The 19,625-nt window shown below is 45.2% G+C and overlaps 1 protein-coding gene and 1 long non-coding RNA gene across 2 annotated transcripts in view; one reads left to right on the top strand and one right to left on the bottom strand.

Annotated features, from left to right (window-relative positions):
• The window catches only part of LOC138489066 (protein mono-ADP-ribosyltransferase PARP14-like), a 1,172,404-nt gene that overhangs the window by 1,021,046 nt on the left and 131,733 nt on the right, over positions 1 to 19,625 (bottom strand). The window lies entirely within an intron of this gene.
• LOC138489067 (uncharacterized) lies at positions 5,360 to 13,636 on the top strand. The gene is made up of 2 exons (XR_011274748.1): positions 5,360 to 5,841; positions 10,654 to 13,636. It is a non-coding gene; the product is annotated as an uncharacterized lncRNA (long non-coding RNA).

The raw sequence follows: 19,625 nt of genomic DNA, 5'->3' as shown, positions 1-19,625 counted from the left end.
CTCCTCCTTGAGTTAGATAGTATACTAGTAAAGTGGTGATCACAGGAGCCCAGCAAAAAAATATAGAAGCACAACAAAAAAACTTTGTAGGCAGCTGGGCACAGAGACAAGCCCAGGCCAATAGGGGTGAAAGGACAGCACACCACTGTGCTCTACAATGAACCTGGGCGACTGAGAGGCAGTGAAGCAACTGCTGCGGAGTGAGGTGACACCTGAGGCAACATCCTGTGAATCAACACAAGGCAGTGGAAGGTGAGGAGGAGACCCATAGCCCCTGCTGCTGAGTTGACCCAGAGGAAAGGAGGAGGGGCCCTGCCAAGATGTCTGGCCCCCAGCCTGTGGGGGTGACCCTTTACGTGTAGAGGGGAGCCCAATAGGGAGGGCCCAGGGTGGAGAGACCACCCCACTGGTGGGGGAGCATTGCCTGGAAGGCGGCTGGAGGACACCACAGCAAAGGGACTGAGCTACAGGGAGTCAAGGCATCTCAGACAGAGAGACCCAGATGGAGCAAGTGGAGGAAGGGACATCATGGTGACTGGGAACCCTCCAGAATGATGTGCAGGCGATCCTGACAGAACTGAAGGCCTTCAGGGCAGAGGTGCAGACCTCGATGAGTGCTATCACGGACAGGGTCACGAAGGTGGAGGAAAGAGTGAAGGCCCTGGAACATACCCAGGGGGCTACAGATATAGCTGATGTTGCTTTGGAGGTCCGGGTCAAGGAACTAGACAGCAGGGAAAGTGAGACCCAAAGCAAGCTGGACAATGTGGAAACTGGGAGAGGAAGAACAACTTGAGGATATGGGGGCTCCCTGGAGGGGACAGCGAGTTTCCCAGGGATCTCGAGGCCTTAACTGTTGGGGGTGTTGAAGAAGCTCATAAGCGAGGCCTACGACAAGGAGAGCTGCTTTGACCGGGTCCACCGTGGTGCTGGAGGAGTAAAAGGGCCCCGCTCGGTTGTGGCAAAGTGCCCCAACTACAGGGACAAGTAGGGTATTCTAAAGAGGGCCCGAGAGGTGGGCATTCTTGAGTGGGAAGGGACCACGGTGAGGATCTATCAGGACCTGTCCAACTACACGCTGGAACAGAGGAAGTGCAGCCCCCTGACACAATGGCTCCAGGAGGAGGGGGTGCGCTACCGTTGGCGCTTCCCCTTCGCTCTCTCTTTTGAGCATGGAGGGGAGCAGTAAGAGCTAAAGCAAGGGGAGGAAGCGACCCGGTTGTTGGCAAAGCTATGGAAGGAGGGGAATTTCCAAGAGATGGACAGTCAGCCTAGGCTGCAAGAACAGTTCAACAGCGCCTTTCCACAACCAAAGAGCCGCAGGAAGGAATCAGCTTCAAGGAAATCCAAGAAAGCCCACGACGAAGTGGCTGAATGAAGGAAGGGGGGAGGGTGGTTGTGTCAAGTAGTTTACAAGATACATGTTGAGTGGGGTGACACGTTCGCTATCACCCTGGTGACCTGGGGATACCCAGGTGTTTCTGAGACAGTTACCTGCACATGTTTGTGGGGGTTTACAAGTTGAAGGGTGGGTTCAAGGGGGAGGAATACATGCATAGCACAGTCGCAACGGCCAACGGAGGGAGGTGTCGCCACTGGGTTGTTAAGGAGGATTTCACTGCAGCCTGACAATGGCTAATTGGAAGGAAGCCACACTTTTACGTAAAAAGACTGAACTCTGCGAACAAACAGTCCTCAACGGCTGCTCTGTTTCACAAAACACAGCTGCAGGTACTTTTCCTGCAGGAAACTCAAACAAGGGGCATAGCGAGCACTGAAAGGGGCAGATATTGGTCAGCTGTATTGGGCCTCTCACAGAGCTAGAAAGAAGGATGGAGAGGGCATATAGCCAGATCTGTGGCTCAGTGGATTAATGCATCCACTACAGGGACCGGTGTTTGACCTCAAGGTCACAGGTTTGAATCCCGTCAGGTCCACTCAGCCCTTCACCCTTCCGAGGTCGATAAGTACCATTAAGTTGGGTAACAATAAACATCTGTTATTAGTGCCAAGATGACCCTTTCTGGATGAACGTGCGCTTTACAAATACGCCTGTTAGGTTATCGTCTTAGCACGCTCAGCACAGCTGACATAAGTATAGGTGCGGAGGGGTTTTGGAGGACGGTTTGTGGCAGTAAAGGGGCGCCTCAACGGGACAATGATCACCCTGGCATCTTTATACACCCGCAATGTACACCAATTGTCCTTTCTCAGGAAAGTCTTTTTAATGCTGGAAGAGTGGGAGAGGGACTGACCATGGTCAACAGTGATTTTAATGCCATAGTAGATCCTCCTGTGGATTGTGGTCGGCAAAAGGGGACCGGGTTAAGCCCCAGGGGAGGGAACACAAGGCGCTGGCGCTGCTCCTTCAAGACCACTTCTGGGAAGATATGTGGAGATCTAGAAACCCCCTGCAGGTGATTACACCTTTTTCTAACCCCCACACCAAACCTACATGAGAATTTATTTTTTTGCTGGTTCTCAAGGAGCAGGGGGTATTTATTGATTGAGTCCCGAAAGTGGCACCAGTGACCTGGTCGGACCAGGAGATAGTAGTAGCGGGATGAGGAGTGGAGATGGGAGGACGGGGAACCCCGAAGAGGAGATGGAATGACGGCCTTCTAAGAGACACAGTTTTTAGGAAATATCTCCTAAAAGAGATTGAGCACTTCTTTGAGACAAACGCTTCGGGGGAGGTATGGTGGAAAACAGTATGGGAGGCGGCCAAGTCCACATTTAGGGGCCTTATTATACAGGAGGGGGCCCGGAACAAGAGAGAGAGAGAGGGCTTCCAGAAGGGAAGTTGAGGGGAGACCGTGGAGGGATGAGGGTGCAGCTTACGCGGCCAGGGGTGGACCAGGAGGGGTTGCTGGCGCAGATGCGTGACAAGCTACAGGAGCTGCATACACTCCTAATTGGGGAAGTTTAAAGAAAACTGATCCACCAAACAGAGATATTAAGAAATAGGAGATCAAGTAGGGACCCTACTAGCCAACAGAATAAAAGAACAAAGGGTGGAGAGAAGAATGGCACGCATTTGTGGGCCAGAGGGGGAGCTTTTGGTGGGCCAGGGCGACATCCCCGAATGCTTTGCCCAGTTTTACGGGGACCTATATGAGCAGCCCCCAGCAGAAAAAGGGTGGGCTATACAGGAATACTTGGGGAGACTCCCAATGCCGAGGAAAACCTATGGGGAAAGGACTACCCCAGAGGCAGAAATTACTGGAAAGGAAGTGTCGGATGCCATAACCCACCTAAAATCGGGCAAGGTGCCAGGGGAAGACAGCTACACTTACACCTCAGCCTTTTATAAACAGTACCAGGAATTGCTAGCGAGACTCATGGCCAAACTCTTTACTTCAATCCAGGCTGCAGCGGATATCCTCCCCTCCTTTCTGGAAGTACTCATTGCGGTCATACACAAGCAAGGCAAGGATTGGTTCCTACTGCCCCATCTCCCTGTTGAATACTGATGCCAAGATATTTGCCAGGATATTGGCATCACGGCTGGAGGTACTCATGCACGGTTGGTGCGCTGACCAGTCAGGGTTTATTCGGAACAGGCAGGGCTCAGACAACATGCGCAAGACTCTACACATCCTCCAGGTGAGGAGAGAGTGGCCAGTGCTCCTCTCCCTAGATGCCGAAAACACCTTTGACCGGGTGAACTGGTCATTCATGAGGGGGTACTGGGGAAGATTGGTATGGGGCTGGGTGGATTGAGGCCCTGTACTCAGCGCCACGGGCAAGAGTGGTGGTCAACAGGGGGGTTTCAAGTGCGACACACTTGAGCCGGGGCACCAGACAGGGATGCTCCCTCTCCCCCCTCTTATACGCTTTAGTGATGGAACCCTGGGCAATAGAGGTATGGAACAAGTGAGGTGAGGGGATTCCACCTAGTGGGAGAAAGAATATAAGTGAGCCTCTTTGCGGATGATGCGCTCCTCTGTTACGCAACCAAGGACATCGACCACCGTGCTCCTCCAGGGTCTCCGAATATACGGAGAGCTATCGGGGTACAAGGTCAACCTTTCGAAGGCAGTAGTGTTCCGGGTCGGGAACCGGAAGGGGGAAGATGGGGACCTCCTGAGAGATATGGGGTTCAAGCTGCAAAAAGAGGGGTTCAGATACTTGTTAGTGGAAGTCACTAGGGAAATGGCAGATCTCTTCGACAAGAACTACATCCCACTTTGGGATACGATACAGCTATCACCTGCATCGGGGCGGCTCATACTCTCTTGGGCAGCCCATCTTAATTGCATTAAGATGACAGTCCTTCCCAAGTTCCTATTTTTATTCCAAATGATCCCGATAGTGGTCCCCTCCCCCTTCTTTGCCAAGAACCAGAGGGCCCTGCTACGTTTCCTGTGGGCGAGTGCAAGACCAAGGGTGGCATACAGAATACTGTTTCAGTCGGGGACGAGCGGAGAGTGGGTCTTCCCAATCTGGCGACATACTATTAAGCGCCACAACTGGGGATCATGGTGGACCATACAGACACGACCACAGAGAAGCAATGGGTCCACATGGACAACCAGACCCTGACATTGGTCACTCTGGGAGAATGGTTCTGGGTCCTGCAAAGAGATATCCCCAAAGGGTGCTGACACACTCGATTCTGGTGGTATTTTGGTCAGTGTGAAGGGAATGGGGAGGCACTCGCTGGCTCTCCTCATGACCATCGCCACGCAGCTGTATATGGGTCCCTGTGGAAAATTGATTTTATCTGACCATCAGTTTACACAATATAACATGCCAAAGCCAATACAATGTAACATTCCATTATAATGTAAACTCCTAAAAGCCATTTGTAAAAGCCTTTCTAAACTGAAGTTACTAGGCCGCACTCTGAAATGGATTTACCGCACACGATGCATAAAACCTGCTAGCTTTAGCTAAATGAGTAAAGTTCAAGGGGCGACCTTTGTAAAGCTTTTCTACGTGGTTTTCATAATTAGATCATCACATATGTGATGTGGTTCTGCTGACTTCGATCAAGACGTTTCCTTACAGTAAACTGAAAATTCCAAAAGCTATGTGTAACTAAAGCGGCTGACATAAACTTCCCTTTTCGCAAAGGAAAGCTGCTTGTGGTTTCAACGTCTGAACTTAAACTTTTGCACAGAAGTACGCTCGTGCTATTTTGGATTCAGTAACTGTCATGGTCCTATGATTTGTCTGCTGACGCAAGTGCGCAATAATATATAATGCCCTGACATGTAGGATAATTGTGCAGCGCTAGCATGAGGAGATGATGAATCAACCACAGGATTTGTAGAGCTTCACAAACGTAATGTCTGAGATTTACCTATATATACATGACCATCTTGTATTGTCAGTTGTCAGAGACTGCGATGGCTTTCTGCTATCGTGGTTTGTCTGTCCCACTTAGTGTAAATAAATGTAGTTCCACCGCAGGCAAGCCTGTGTGAACCTCTGTGTTGCAGTCTGAAATATCTGATATATGTGTGTGTTCTTATTTCCAGACGGGGCGAATCCAAACCTGCAGCATTGTAATTCTATTGTTTACAATTTGGCGACTCTGGTGGGACTACTTCGTAACGGACGGTTTCAGATGGGCTTTGGACCCCACGGTTGACAAGTGCAGCTGACGGCTCGGATGGATTCGTGGAGGCTACTGCTATAATTGGAACTAGGGTAAGAAGCTCGGGGCTTTCCAGCAGCCACAAAAACCTCAGACCACATCCGCAAATACTTCTCAACAGGTTGATCCGCTCTGTGACTGAAGATTCCCCGTCTGAGAACCAGCGCGATGTTCGCTGCCTGAGACTCTAACACAGACGAGCGTGTTTGTGCGCTGATGAGCAACATCTGGAAACGGTGAGAATGTTTCTGGTTATTGAGTAATCGGTTAAAAATGTATTTTCTTTTTTGCGTTTATTATTATAACACCATGGGAAAGGTACTGCTTTTAAGTATGTCCTAAGGGGTTATAATCTTGTGATCACAAGGTAACACAGGGTTACATAAGGTAGCATAAGGTAACACAAGGTTACATAAGAACAAGGCTAGGCAAACCAATACAGGTAATTGAGTAATTATGGGAAGTGCATATACTAAAATGAACTGTTGTGGTTTGAATTGTTGTTCGCGAAAGTGTTTAAATACCTTAGAACAGCATGTGCCCACTCCACCTGAGGGGACCCATGTTGGGAAACAATGATTACGGGAATGGCATAAGTATACCTCCAAAGCTAGTGATCCTACCCTGTCTTTTCCTATTCATTGTACTTTTGATTTGGACAAAATAGCGTATCTTAGAGAAACATTGTCAGCCAAAATAGATAAAGAGGTACAACCACTACAATGGGAGACGTATAACATTTGGGAAGATTATGCCAGACAGAAATCAATGAGAGAAACACGGCTTAAGAATAAAAAGCTGCAGTCACAAAAAGATAAAGCTAGAGCCTATGAGCTCCAAAAATTAAAGGAAGGATGGCAACAGGATAATAGAGTGTGTGATACAAACAGTAGGAGCGTATGTATCTAAATCATGTACTGAGGCTACAGCACCTACGATGCACACTGATGAAGAGAGTGATCCCTTATTAGAATGCCTTCTGTCCGCTAACAAAACTTCTGCGCCTCCTTACTCTAACCAGAAGTGAGTGATGGGTCAAAGGAGCCCCCTGCTCCACCAGGTACTCCTGTATACCAGACTAGAAGCATAACTGCATCCCAATGGGATGAAGCAAAACGCTATGCAAATGCTTGGATAGCTAAAGGGGAAGAAGGGATTAATATAGCTAGAGATAGTGCGCCTCAAGTAGAACAGCCAGTGGCAAATTAAATTGTGAAACACTTATGTAGCAAAGTGTGGTTTGCCTATAAAGATGCTAATAGTAAACAGCAAGTGAGAAAGGAAGAATATGATCTTCCAGACCACTACAAAGAAATGGATAGGGATAGTCAAAAAGGGGCTATTTCTACAGATCACTGCTCAGATATCATAGTGACACTACTAGGATGGCTTGATAAAATTCCCTTACGCAGTCCAGTAACACACCACAACCCCACGAAGGAAGTGCAAGGCTTTGATAGTAACAATCCCACACATCATGTGCATGTGCCTTGGAATCGTATGGAACTATTATCCTTTACCAATGATTTTCCAGATATTGGGCAGAATCCAGAGCAATGGTATAGCCAAACTAACCGTGTGCTAAAGACTGGACCTCTTACACAGAGTGATATTGACCATTATTTTGGTGTATATTGCCTCCAGACATTTGGAGACAGTGTAGAAAACAGGATAGTGAAGAACCTCCCATTAAATGGACTGCATTAGAAGATGAGAAAGTGACCAGATACAGAAATGGGCAGGGCTGTTTAGACAAAACTATTCTTGCCTTGTCAGAGCACATAATGAGAAGAATAGAACAGATAGTTCACAGAAAGCAGTTGAACTGGGATAAGCTTACTACCTGTAAGCAGGATGAAGCAGAATCAGTAGTGAAATATTTTTTGCCATGAAAGAGTAGGCTTTTAGCTCTTTTAGCAGAATGGACCCAAGTACTACAGAAGGGCAAAGGGCCTTCTGTTGACATTTTGAAGAAGGATTGCTTCCTTACCGTAAGCATGACATTCAAACATATGAGTCCACATGGCCAACCCAACATGCTGTTCAGGTACTAACCATGGCCAGATATTACGCGGATAGGCACAGTAAAGAAAAGACGGAGAAAGAAAGAAAGCTGAATAGTTTAAAAACTAGCATTGATGCAACAAGCATTTCCACAGAGAGAACGAGGAACAAGTATGTAGAGGGGAAGAGGTATGTTCAGAGGAAAGGGACGAGGAGCAAGTGAACCACCTTGAAATGGAAGGAGTGGTTCAGATGAAGGGTGTCACTATTGCAAAGGCCAGTATCACTGGATCTGTGGGTGCCCATTAAGTCCTAGAGGAAGAGAAAGGTCAGTAGGCTGTGGGTTTGCCAGAGGACATGAGACAAAGTAATGCTGAAGAAGTTAAAACTATCCAAGAGAAGCAGAATTATTCTGATCCCAGACAAGGCCAACAATATTCAGCAAGAGATTACAATGAAGATGATACACATTCAGATGATTATGTAGAATAGGGATGCCCATGAGTGGGAAAAGGGAGAGTGCATGCAGATTCCAGTAGACCCCGAAGGACCATATGTTGAGTTATCACTTAAAGAAGAAAAACCAGGAAAGATGAAGTTCTTACTTGATACTGGGGCAACCCATACATCTATCTCCCATATATTGGTACCTACTATGCCCCTCTCTGGGAAGGTAAACATCAGTAGGATTTTCTAATATGCCTGTTTATGGCCCTATTTCAGAGCCTATCCAATTTCCTATAGGACTTTTTTCATGTCTTGCACCTGTTGTGCTTACTGACAAATTTGCTTTGAATCTATTGGGAATGGATTTGCTTAAGAAATTGCATGCTACTATTTATTGTACGCCTGATGGTGTCTACCTCACTTGCATGTCTGATTACTTACAAAAAGGCTGTGCATACACTGCTACTACTACGGGTGTACTTCCTAATGAACTACTAACTGTTGATGAAAGAGTGTGGGCCAAAGGTAAAAATGATGTAGGGTGTCTCCAGGTAGAACCTGTTCGCATTACATTAAGAGATAGTGTTATCTGCCCAAGAATACCCCAGTACAAAATGACAACAAGCACTAGAAGGAATCCGCCCAGTAATACTGGATTTCTTAAGCCCCAATTTCCGGTTGTACCAGATATGGTTTCGCTTTTTACCATGCCAAGTATTTTACTGTTATAGACCTTAAGAATGCATTTTTTAGTGTTCCAATCCATGAGGATAGCCAGCATTTGTTTGCTTTTAATATTGAAGGAAGGTCTTACACATTCTGTAGACATCCTCAAGATTACACAGAGAGCCCAAGTATTTACAGTCAAGCTTTAAAAGCACAGCTAGATTGCTTTCCGCTTCCTAGTGGTACAGCCCTTTTACAATACATAGATTTGCTTATAGCTGCTGACACCAAAGAGCAATACATAAACTGTACAGTCCAATTATTGAAATTCTTAGCACCATTGCGTCACAAAGCTTCTAAGAGTAAGCTACAGTTTTGCCAAGAGCAAGTTACCTATTTAGGCCATATCCTATCAAAGGGAGAAAGAAGATTACATCCACAGAGAATACAAGCTGTACTTAGTACAGTAGCTCCAGCCACTCAGCAAGAAGTGAGAGGTTATTTGGGTAGGACGTCATTTTGCCGCCAAGGGATCCCCATTTTTTCTCTCTTAGCAAAGGGATAGATTTGAATGATGTACCTTTAATTGATCCTGATGGAACTTTGTACTTGGATGGCTCATGTTTTAAACTGCCATGCGGTAGGTCCACATCTGCCTATGCTATAACTACACTGAAAACGGTGTTTGAAAGTTGCAAAATTCCACTGCACTCTCCCCAAGCTGCAGAGATCATTGCATTAACTCGAGCATGAGAGCTCAGCCTTGATTTAAGAGTGAATATTTACACTGACAGTCAGTATGCGTTGAGTGGCACATCATGTTGGAAGATTGTGGGCGGAGAGAGGTTTTCTTCTCACGGTACTAAAATCCAGCATGGAATGCTGATCACAAGGTTGTTGAATTTGCTAGTAGTGCCTAGACAGCTAGCCATCATAAAATGTAGCGCCTACAAGAAAGTGACAAATGAAGTTGGAATAGGTCATGCTTTTGCTGATAGAACAGCTAAATTGACTGCCCAAGCACCTGCCACTTTAACATATGTATGTCGGACAAATACAGACAGATGCTTCAAAAAGAGGAAATTGAGAAATGGAATAGCAATGCTACCCGTGATGATGGTTATGTATAAAAAGCTAAAAAGAGATTATGGATGTTACCTAAAAAGTGTGTGCCTATGATGCTTACAATGGCACATGGACACATCCATATAGGTGCAGATGCAATTATAGCCTTATTGGGAGAAGTATAGTATAATACAAACATTTGAAAGACAGCTATAGCTACATTCCAAAATTGTATTACTTGCTTAACACACAATATAGGAAAGGGTATAGGTCATTTCAGTCCCCCAGAACTGCCTTTCGAATGCCTTCAAATGGATTACATAGAAATGCCACAATGTCAGAGATTCAAATATGTTTTAGTTGTAGTATGCATGTTTAGCAAACGGACAGAAGCATTCCCTATGGTGGATAATACAGTTTTGAGTACTGCCAAGACTTTGGTGAAAAAGTATTTTCCAAGATACGGACTGCACCATAAAATTTGGAGTGACAATGGTGTTCACTTTGTTAATAAAACAATGGAACTAGTATGTCATGCGTTGGGAATACGCCAGAGATTCCACACAATTTATCATGCACAAGCAGCAGGTCTTATTGAGAGATTTAATTCCACCCTCAAGAGCAAATTGGCAAAGATCTGTGCTAGTAGCCCTCTCAAGTGGGTAGATGCTTTGCCCATAGCCCTAATGTCCATATGTACTGTCCCGCACTCAGGAGTAGGTTTATCACCTTACGAGGTAGTGATGGGACGACCTGCAAATATATGGGGAATACCAAGTCCAAGAATACTGTCGAATGTCCCTTATCCTTTGTTGAGCGATTACTGTTTGGAACTTACTAAGAGGTTGTCTATTATGCATAAACAGGTGAAAGACTCTTTGCCAAAACCTCTTGAAGGACCAGACCACTCTATCCAGCCTGGTGACTGGATCTTTACCAAGGATTTCCAGCGATCATCCAGCCTACAGCCAAGGTGGAAAGGCCCAGTGAACGTTCTATTGGCCACCCAGACTGCTGTAAGGTGTGAAGGATATCTTAACTGGATACATGCGAGCCATGTGAAGCGGGCTTTTCCATTTCTGGCTGGGAATACGTCTACCGTGTTACTATGGGAAGAAACTGTGCCGAAAGGGACTGATCATTCCCAAAGACTATCACTGTGCAACATTTCCACAGGTATTGTGCCACCCAAAAACATCACAGGAGTGACAGAGGGACCACAATATAACCTCAGGCCACAAAAGCTGATGTAACTATGCTGATTTACATTTGCTTCTTTTCCTGATTGACTTTGCTTCCTACTCTACAACGGATTGTCCAGGGTGGTGAATACCAGCATCTTGAACAAACTCTTTTGGGGTGAGGCATACGAACACTCCTGAAACTCCTTTAACCCTTGTTTTGCCTCATTCTGTTAGAACATTTCCTGTAAGGAACTCTCTCATAATGCAAAACAGTATCTATTCCTCGCTTACTACTGAAGCCAGACCCTGGCATCGCTCCAAACCCAAACTCCTGTTGCTTCTCCCACTCCTGAGTGCATTCTTATTGGGTTTATTTTATTTCCTAGAAAGAGTGCTCAAACCATCATATTCTGCCAATCCTATACCTGTTCCATCACCTGAAGAGTTGTCTCATAAGGAACAGATGAGAGAGAATTTTTTTATTACCCTGCTTCATCACACTCATGATATTGTGCAGGATTGTGATTGTTGGATCTGCTTACAGCTACCTGCTTGTGTGGGGGGAAAGGAGGCCCCTGCAACCGATACCGTTACCTTTCCTTCCCTCCCATTATGTGCTCTATTTAGCTTTCTTGCGTATTGAGATGGTGCATGCCCTTAGAAGGATGTCTTTAGGATTTAGCACCCGGCGTGGTACTGCTTTGAATCACAAAAGTACTTATTCGGATTTTGACAATCATATCCTTAAAAAGTGATCTGGTGACTGTACCCAATGCTACTTTTCCTCTTTCTTCCTATTTCTCTCCTTTTACTGAAGCTACAGACCTTGATGTTTGCTTTTCTACTGATCAGCTCCATGTGCACTCCACTACCACAAACCCGATTGCATTCCTTAAAATAAGAAACGTAATCGTCCAGGGTAGTATCTGTATAGAAGCTTCTGGGTCCTATGATTCTAACATGACCTAACGTATGCCTGTTTTACATCCTTCTGTTGATGCCCCCAGGTATGTAGGGGATTCTATTGACTTTATATGTGGTAGCCCAGAGCGCCAACATGGCTTCCCAAGGGCTGGACAGGACGGTGTCACCTAGGATTTGTCTTGCCGGCCATATCTATTAAGCGCAACACTGATTTTCCACAACCGGCCATTAAGCCCCTACCACGCTCCCGAAGGGATGTGGTGAACCAAGGAGACTCTGCTGCTGATATTGCATGTGATCTGCTGAAAGCTTTTATTCCCTTGTATGGCCCCACTATAAACTCTCATAGTATTAGGAGATTAGCTAGGCTTTAGGAGGCTACAATCACTGAAACAGCAGATGCTTTAGAAAACATGACAATTGAACTGCAAGCTATTAAGCTAGTGGCCCTTCAGAACAGGATGGTGCTAGACATGATCCTGGCTGAGCATGGAGGGGTCTGAAAAATTATAGGGTCTTCCTGCTGTACTTACGTACCTGTTGCCTCTACCTCTGTGCGTGAATCTATAAAAAGACTCCATGAGATTGGTTTCCAGGTACACAAAGACACCGGCTCATGGGACATTTTACATTCCATCTGGGGTTTCTTTAGCCTATGGGGCTGGAAAATATGAATGTTGCTGCTTACGGTGGTCCTAATGATCTTAGGATGCTGACTCTTTGTTAATTGCTTACCCACATGCTGCCAGCGTCTAGCCCAATTGTGTGCTCCTCGACCAAACAATGGTGCCACAGGCAATGTCCTCATGATGCAGGATGTTGCCATACAAGAAATGATGCAAATAGAGATTGCTGAGATAGACATTGTTGGTGCCCCGCTTCCCCTTCCGCCTTCACCTCTCACCACTAGTGGTGACACGGACTATGTGTCACAAGCAATTGTCCTGGATGAAGGAATATATTAACCTGTTCCATAACTATGGTCTAAAACCCTTATTGTACAACTAATGTTTAAAAGGGCCGTTTATGGAAAATTGATTTGGTCTGACCAGCAGTTCATACAATAGAACATGCCAAAGCCAATACAATGTAACATGCCATTATAATGTGAACTGCTAAAAGCCATTTGTAAAAGCCTTTCTAAACTGAAGTAACTAGGCCGCACTCTGAAATGGATTTACTGGACACGATGCATAAAACCTGCTTGCTTTAGCTAAATGAGTAAAGTTCAATGGACGACCTTTGTACAGCTTTTCTACATGGTTTTCATAATTAGATCATCACAGATGTGATGTGGTTCTGCTGACTTTGATCAAGACGTTTCCTTCCAGTAAACTGCAAATTGCAAAAGATATGTATAACTAAAGCGGCTGACATGAACTTCCCTTTTCGCAAAGGAAAGCTGCTTGTGGTTTCAGCGTCTGGACTTAAACTTTCGCACAGAAGTACGTTCACGCTATTTTGGATTCAGTAAATGTCATGGTCCTACGATTTGTCTGCTGACGCAAGTGCGCAATAATATATAATGCCCTGAAACGTAGGATAATTGTGCAGCGTTATCATGAGGAGATGATGAATCAACCACAGGATTTGTAGAGCTTCGCGCACGTAATGTCTGAGATTTACCTATATATACATACATGATGATTTTGTATTGTCAGTTGTCAGAGACTGCAATGGCTTTCTGCTATCGTGGTTTGTCTGTCCCACTTAAGTGTAAATAAATGTGGTCTCGCCGCAAGCCAAGCCTGTGTAAACCTCTGTGTTGGAGTCTGGAAATAAAAACACACATCAGATATTTCAGGCGGGACAAATACAAACCTGCAGCATTGTAATTCTATTGTTTACAATATGGCGACTCTGGTAGGACTACTTTGTCACAGATGGTTCCAGATGGGCTTTGGACCCCACGGTTGGCAAGTGCGGCTGACGGCTCGGATGAATTTGTGGAGGCCACTGCTATAATTGGAACTCCGGTAAGAAGCTCAGGGCTTTCCAGCAGCCACAAAAACCTTAGACCACATCCGCAAATACTTCCCAACACTTCTGCGCGATGAGATTGCTGAACCAGGACGCTATCAGGCTTGCTACGAGGCGGGACTATCAAGGGCAGGCCAGTTACGGGAGGGAAGTTATTTTTTACCCCATGCCAGATTACAGGAGTGTCTGGGTATAGGGAAGCTTCAGTCTTCCGTTATCTATAACTTAAAGGGGCAATGACCTGTTGTAGATGGGGAGAGAATGTCTGCAGGGAACTAACCCCCTCTGAAGGGATCTTGTTGCAACATAGTGGGACTAAGGGGCGCATATCGAGGATATACACGGAATTGAAGTGGGGCGATCTTGCAGAATGTCTACTAGTAAGGAATAAGTGGGCCAGGGACTTGGAAATAGACATCTACAACCAGACTTGGTTGACCATCTTTAGGGGGGGGTCAGGAAATACATGCAGGCCCTGCAATAAAGAATGCATGCCTACAAGTGGCAGTACCCACCAGCACGGTTAGCAAAAATTTACACAGGGCGGACTCGAGATGCTGGCGATGCAAGCAGGCGCAGGCTATTTTCACATGTGGTGGGGATGTTTCTATATGCAGGAGGTACTGGAAAGAAGTGTTGTCATGGCTTAAAGACCTGGATGGGATACAAAGGGAGGTATTGAAGAGCCTGCTACTGTTTGGGGTGGAGGTGGTACACGAAGATGCGGGAGAAGAGGGTCATATGGTGCACACCTTGCTGGTGGCTGCATGCAGTTGTGTGGCCGAGCAGTGGAAAAGGTGAGGGACCCCCTCGGAGAGAGAGTGGGTGCAGAAGGCGCATACAATATATGACATGGAGTACCTTATGCACTTGCTGGATGAAACCCACATGGACATAGAGGGGCGAGTGGCTCCCATTTTTCACTAGGTATGGACGTTGAGTGGCAAGGAAACCAGTGGGGGTTTACAGAGGTGCAATGCAAATGTGACTGTGTAGGAGGTTGTGTTTCATTTCATTTGTTCTATTTTGGTTATGGACTATGCATAAGGGAAGGGAGAGGGGAGAGGACATCTTTAACACGGAGATGAACCACATTTTTTCTTCTTGAAAGTGTAACGAAATAATGGTGATTTGATAGATTACAAAAAGGACAATAAAAATTAGATTTTCAAAAAACAAAAGTTGAGAATGACTGACAGTTTCTCACTTGACAACAGATTGGTGTGACTAAGTGGTAGAGGAACCCCATTTTCTAGTCCTAAGCCTTCCTTTCACAAATCATTGCTTTCAGGTGCTTAGGAAGACAATACTTTCAAATTGACCAATGCTGAAACCCACAGAACTCATTAGCTTGCTAAACTAAAGCTCAGATTGGTAAACTTGTTTCCCAGTGTTATTTATTTTTATTTTTTGTATTTGTAAAGCGCCTAGCAGCCCAGAGGCATTGTGGCGCTGTTTCAAGAAAGTGTCTTAGTTACGAGCAGGTACATGGAAATGCAGGGTTTACATGTATCAGGTGCTCAGCGTGAGATCAGGGGTAAGAGTTATACAAACAGTCTTGTTTTGATTGCTTTTCTGAAGGCCGTGTGGGAATCCATATTTCTAATTGTGGGAGAGAGCAGGTTCCAGTTGGTGGCCGCAAGCACCGGGAAGCTTGAGCCGCCTGTGCGAGCTTTGATGCTTTTGGGACTAGCGAGCTGGTTGGTGTAGCTAGCTCTGGTGTGGCTGTTCGAGGGGGGGCGCTGAGAATCTGAGCGAGGTATCGTGGGGCGGCATCATGGAGACATTTGTAAGTGCGAGAGTTTTAAAGAGGATGCGTTCCTTCACGGGAAGCCAATGGACCGATTTCCTCGTGGCCGAAATATGTTCCCTTCTGGAGATGCCTTTGGCTGCTCTCAGGGCGTTGTTTTGCACCGTTTGGCGTTTCCTGATGTTCTCTGCTGACGTACCTAGTAGAAGGGCGTTGCAGTAGTCGAGGCGGGATCCAATGATAGCTATGGTGAGGGAGTTTTGTTGCGTTAGGAAAGGTCTGGCGGCTGTGATAAGTTTAGAATGGTAAGCAGCTGCTGACAAAATTGCATTTTACCTGTCTGGTCATGGTAGGATTAGAATCCAGATAGACCCCAAGTGTTTTGACTGCCTGGGATATAGGGATGTGAGTGTTGTCGATGAGAAAGGAGTCGTATTGTGAGCCCATCTTTTTGATTATGTTCGGAGAGCCAATGATTAAGAGTTCGGTCTTTTCGTTGTTCAGACAGAGCCAGTTTTCCACCATCAAAGACTGAATGGTGGTGTAGATGTTATTGAGGGTTGTCTGATACGCATCGTAGTCGCCCGTGAGAGGAATAAGGACCTGCGTGTCGTCAGTGTAATTAGTGTAAGTAATTCCCATGTTGTCTAGATAGTTGAATAGTGACCTTGTGAAGAGGTTGTACAGGGTGGGTGAAATGCAGGATCCTTGTGGAACTCCACATTTGATTAGGTGGGGTTGAGCGCAGGCCTGGTCTGAAAAACCTTCATGACTCTACCGCTGAGGAAGGAGGAGATCCATGCCGTGGCATTGGCTGAGAAGTTGCCGGCAGTAATGAGATGGTGGCAAAGGGTGTCGTGATGGAGTCATGGAGTCATCCAATCAACTTAAATGGTACAGCTTGAACACCCTTTCTGCTATGTCTGAAAAATGTTTCCTCTGCAGTTCTTCTTCGTAGGCAGCAAACAGTCTTTGGATGTTATGTCTCTCATATTGTCTCCCATACTGTGATAGTATTGTGATAGCTCAGGCACAACGTGCTTGTCTTGGAAGCAAGACCGCACAGAGCAACACAGGTTTGAATCCTGGATCTGCGCTCAGAAACCTCTTCTGTATTGTGCGCATTATAAAAAAACAATTAGAATTACAATAACTTTGGAACGGTCATGACCACCGTGAAAGATGTGGTAGATGCAGAAAAAAAAGAACAAGATACAAGTACATCCAATAGTGATCAGATCATTTACCTAATTCTCTGATATATTGAACAGTTATTAGCTACTATTCATGAAGTTCAGAGGTGGGAGAGAATTTTCCAAAACCATTTTCCGCTAGGTCCATGGAAAATTCTAAGTTCAAAGGTAAGTGGCTTGATGAAGAGTGTCGATTTGCAAAGAAGAAATGTGGCTGATTTCCCCATTATACTCCTTTACAGCAGGATACTGAAAATGTGATTATTCAAAATAATAATCGGCCGAATGTGACGATATGACTATTGCCCTTCAGGAATACAGTAGTAGTAGCCAAACCGCCTACTTAGCTGCACGCTACTAGTAAACCAGCAGTGATCCCAATCCAAGATTAAACAGGCACAGCCTGACGGGTATACCTCCTTCGCCTCTTTTGGTAATGTGGGCACAGGGCAAGCTATATCTTCAGGGAGGTTGTGAGCTGATAACAGTAGCAACCCAAACATTGTTAGTTCAATGACTTCAAAATAAAAAGGTCTACTGAAGCTGCTTCAACAATATAGGAACGATTCTAGAACTGGCGGTTGGAGTGATGGCAGCTTGAGAGGACAGCGCCTGCCCAGGAAATCCTGCAGATATGTATAATGGTAGACTCAATTGAAATGTAAGATCCTCCTTCCTCTAGAAGAACCAGATTGGGAGGTGATGAAGAGGGAGAACCTATTGATCCTTTAAATGAAGACTCCCAGCCTTCATAGAGGGTGAGAGATGACGGCAAAAAGTGTCTAGTTGGATCCCAACCTGAAGGCCAATTTGCTGAGGACTACTTGACAGAAATCATGGATGGTGTTGTGCTGTCTATTGAGAAGATTAAACAGACGATATTGGAAATTAAAAAAGATCAATCCATGGGTCAAGAAGCATACTGAGAAATTGGAAACTAGAGTCCCTGGATCTGAAGACCGGCAGTTGGCACTAGACAATAAATACTTCTGGAGGAGGCAGAGAAGAAATATCTCTGAACAAGAAAATTATAATTGAAGATGAAACTTGAGGATCACAGGTTTCCCAGAGGGTGAAGAAAGTGGCCATCCTATAGACTTCCTGCAAAAGATATTGCCAAAACTGCTAGACCTACCTACAGGAAAAATGCTGGAAATTGAACGAGCACAACGTTCCCTTGTCCCTAAACCAGGAGTTGGTGAACCCGCCACCCCCGTGCCTTTCTGGTAATGTTTTTACGGTACCCCATGAAAGTAATGCTACTGAAAAGAGCCAGAGAACTGGGTGTACTGAAATCGGGTGAGAAACATACAATCATGCTTTTAATGATTTCAGTAAAGAAATTACTACCCAAAGAAAGCAGTTCAATGAGGCTAAGAGACTGGCCAAGGACAAGAAGATTACATATTAAATGGTATATCCAGCTATATTACGAGTGGTTGTTGATGGAACTACACACTTGTTCTCTGTTCACTTCAAGGCACTCTCTTTCCTGAAAGAATTGCACCCTAATCTTGGTGAAACAAGAAGAAGAAGAAGCCAAAAACATTGATACTTGTGGCGTATACACATTCATGGATGCGATTATGCTTCATCTTTATTAACTAATACTTGTTTTTGTTTTTTTAATCCTACAACACAGAGAATCCCAGCACTTTTCAATTGTGGAACTCAGTTGGATATAAGTCGTTGCATGACGCTTGGCAGTCTTTTAGAGGGTCCTTGCTCTAGTTACTTGCAGCGACCTGCAATATCATGGTGCTCAAGGAAAGCATTTATTCTTTTTTGATTCTCCAGCTGTGGAGAGAAGCTGCCCCCCTGGGACTTCGAAATCTGGATCTACACACGCAAACACTGGACGTTCTATACATGGCTGAATACTGTCTTGGGTAAGTTAAATGGGTACTAGGTCTGAGTGTTAGAATTGTACTGCGTTGCTGTGCCTGGTTGTACTTACCTCGCCTAAACAGTGGGACATAACAGGGAGAATTACAAACTTAAACTGAGACATGGACAGGGATCCCTATTCCAGGGAAGGAAGAGAGCAGATCGCTTAAATGGGCTAGGTAGCCGGAACATATTACTACTTACAAACCTAATGACTCATACCCCCGTTCCTCCTAGTTCTTCCTCATGGAGCCAGCTGAACTGAAGCATGGCAGCATTATAATATCTGAATTTCGTGTTGCATTTTATTGTGACCACTTCACTGTTTGCTTTTATGCACTGAAATTGAATATTATGCAATGTCGCTATATATGCATGTCAAAGATAGATGCTTGTTTGACTAGCTGAGGGGCATAGTGTTGTGCTTTGTCAATACTTCTACCTTATGTCTATTTAAGAATGTGGGATTTGTGATCTTTAACTCTGTGCCATATTTCACTTGATGGGATACGTATACCCAGCTAAACCCTTTTACTTTTCAAGGCGTGTATGGGAAAAATAAATGTATGTGTGTATGTAGAAGAATATAGGTATTTTCACATATATGATTTGAATATAGTTGGACAATTGTATGCATAGGTGAGTGTATATTTGGTAAATAGAGCACGGGCAATTCTCAGTCGCACTGCGCCCAAGAGTGCAATATAGGCATGTGTTGCAAGTAATTGAAGAGAGATGTGGTTATAAGTCCGATGGATTTATTTGCAAAGTAGCCTGACACGTGTCTAAACCGACTCTTCATCCGAGGAGGTAAATGGGAGATGGGACTTAAGACTAATTGAATGAAGGACAGTGCCAGAAACCTCTCACTGCTTCACAATTTTGGTAATTTCAGCACAGCAGGAAAAGCCAAAGTGACG

This window comes from Ambystoma mexicanum, chromosome 9 (genome assembly GCF_040938575.1).
Source record: "Ambystoma mexicanum isolate Mex_15411 chromosome 9, UKY_AmexF1_1, whole genome shotgun sequence".
NCBI classification, from domain to species: domain Eukaryota; kingdom Metazoa; phylum Chordata; class Amphibia; order Caudata; family Ambystomatidae; genus Ambystoma; species Ambystoma mexicanum.
The sequence above is the reverse complement of the archived record's forward strand: the minus strand, read 5'-3'. Positions and strand labels throughout refer to the sequence as shown.